The sequence below is a fragment of the Pezoporus flaviventris genome, unplaced genomic scaffold (assembly GCF_033815535.1).
Source record: "Pezoporus flaviventris isolate CSIRO_AGI_PZ_B2104156 unplaced genomic scaffold, CSIRO_AGI_Pfla_v1 ptg000123l, whole genome shotgun sequence".
NCBI classification, from domain to species: Eukaryota; Metazoa; Chordata; class Aves; order Psittaciformes; family Psittacidae; genus Pezoporus; species Pezoporus flaviventris.
Genome location: NW_026892671.1, coordinates 841,536 through 844,164, shown reverse-complemented (window position 1 = coordinate 844,164; position 2,629 = coordinate 841,536). Strand labels below are relative to the sequence as shown.

The window sequence follows — 2,629 nt, the reverse complement described above, 5'->3', positions numbered from 1 at the left end:
AAGGCACAAACAAATGCAATCAATCTTTTGAAGCCTTTTCTCTGACTCTTTTTCAGCAAGCAAATGTAAAACTACACTGCCTCTTCCCTCCCACCCCAGCAGCTTTAACAAAGAACTCACAGGTAAGAGTGAGGAACTCTACTGGAGCTGAGGAACAAGGTCAAGAATCTTGCAATGAAAATACACATTTATGAATGACAAATGTTTAATATGAATAAAGCTGATTGGTGTTTCCTGTGAGGAAAAGAGGCCTGGGATTATTGAGGGTAATTTCTTCTTCTAGGAGCGGGCCTGCGAAGTGAAATGAACTTTGAGGCTCAATCTCCTCTTGGTTTTCTTCCAAGAATGGTGTGATTTGGGGGTCTGTTTCTCATTCAGTACTATCATAGACTTTTGTGCAGAAACTGTGGAAGAACATCCGTAAAGTCATGAGTATCAGTGGAAAATCTCAGTATTTCAGTGCCCCATTGGCTTTCACACTGCCCATGGACTGTTCATGTCCCAGATGACAGAACTCTTCTATGTTGCCAGTGGCTGAAGAATGTTCTCCCACACTTCAGCAGAGCCCCCTTCACCTCCTTGTTCCTCAGGCTGTAGATGAATGGGTTGAGCATGGGGGTGACCATTGTGTAGATGATGGAGGCCACCTTATCCAGGCTCCTGTGACTAGAGGGAGGTTGTAGGTACATGAAGAATGATGTCCCGAAGAACAAGGAAACAGACATCAAATGGGAGGCACAGGTGTGGAAGGCTCTGGCCCTGCTCTGTGCTGAGCACACCCTTAGCACAGCACAGAGAATAGAGATGTAGGAGAGTAAAATGACCATGCTCGTGCCCACCACGTTGATGGTGACAAAGGCAAAGATGACCATCTCACTGCTGTGGGTGTCAGAGCACACGAGCTTTAGAACAGGGACAACATCACAGAAGAAGTGGTCGATGCGGTTGGGACCACAGAAGGAACCTCCAAACACGCACCATGTGCAGATGATGGCACTGAGGAAGGCGAATAGGTAGGATGATGCTATCAGCTGCCAGCAGACACGGCTGGAGATGATGGTCACATAAAGCAGGGGCTGGCAGATAGCAACGTGCCGGTCATAGGCCATCATGGCCAGGAGGTGACACTCAATAGCAGCAAAGAAACCAAAGGTGAGGAACTGCATCATGCAGCCGGTGAAAGAAATGGTTTTGTCCTCTTATAACAGGTCTGCCAGCATCCTGGGGGAGATGACTGTGGAATAGCAGATGTCAGTGAAGGCAAAATGGGTGAGGAAGAAGTACATGGGGGTGTGGAGGCTGGGAGACACCCGAACCAATGTGAAAATGGCAAAGTTCCCCACCAGAGTGACAATGTAAATCACTAGAAACAAGACAAAAAGAGGAGTCTGCTCACATGGGCTGTCTGCAATTCCCAAGAGGATAAATTTAGTCTGCGTGTGATTTCCTCTCATGACCAGGTGTTACCTCCTGAGGCAAAAGGAAGAGAAACATCAAACTGTTCGAAAATGGACATTCAGATTTGGACCATATCTAACTCCAATCAGTGACCATTTTAACTGCCATAGAATAACTGCAAATAGAATTTTCCATTATATTTTCTAACCAAAATTATATCTATTTTATGTTTTTCAGATAAGGTGTTTAGAAAAGAACATGGAGTTTCTTGAAGCAGAAAGGGGCATTTTTGTTTTTCTGTGGTGGAATAGTTAAAACACCGGAGTTACTCAGGCACACGTGTTTTCAGGTTTGAGCAAAGATTCAGATCTATATTCACTTTCAATTTGAAGGCAATTTGTATCAGAAGACACCTCAGAGGAACCTCATAGGATTGCATTTAATCATGGATCAAGAGAAATTGTCAGTCGCAGTGAAAGCCCCGCTTACACATGAATGACCTCCAGACATTTTCCCTCAGCTTTTAGTTATCATTCCAGTCACCAAATCACATTTACAAAACTATTTGAGATCATTTACATCAAATAACATTGACATTGGTAAATTCATGATTTATACACTTCTGGGTTACAGCAGGCTATAGCATCTTAAACATATGGGCATTAAGTTTCTTGCTTTAAAAAGGAATTTATGTTCTAACAGGCTGATTCCAAAGGCTCATTTGTTAGTGATTATATTCTGATGACAATCTGAATTGTTGCATTTCTGTATAACAGAATAAGAGTCATCCACTTTTAACTCTTGAATAAATCAGTGCATCTTGCTTTAGCTGCCTATGCAAAAGAAACACAGCATGCATCAGACATTATTCCCTCTTATAAAGAAAACCCACACTGGTAAGGCTGTTTTCTGACACAGCTTCACCTAAGAGGACGCAAGAACATGAAGACAAAAGCACACAACCTCAACGCAGGTGAGGTTCTGCCTTGTGTTGGTATTACCTCCTGTGCCTTCCCTCTGCCATCGAGTGATGGGAGTCAAGGTTTTATCTCCAATGCAGCAGAGAACATCTACATGTCAGAATCACTTCTGTTAAGCAACTGATGTGAAGAGAGGTGAGCTCCTGCCAGACTCCAAGAGCCCAGCTTGTGGTGCTTAGGCTGTAAATACAGTTGCATGTGCTCTCCTGGGAGGAAGCCTCCAGGGCTGCTCATGCTTTAGCAGAGGAAAA

At 43.8% G+C, this 2,629-nt stretch overlaps 1 pseudogene; it reads right to left on the bottom strand.

Annotated features, from left to right (window-relative positions):
- Nucleotides 1–494: 494 nt before the first annotated feature.
- Nucleotides 495–1,454, bottom strand: LOC133282443 (olfactory receptor 5AP2-like; annotated as a pseudogene).
- Between the last annotated feature and the right edge of the window lie 1,175 nt (nucleotides 1,455–2,629).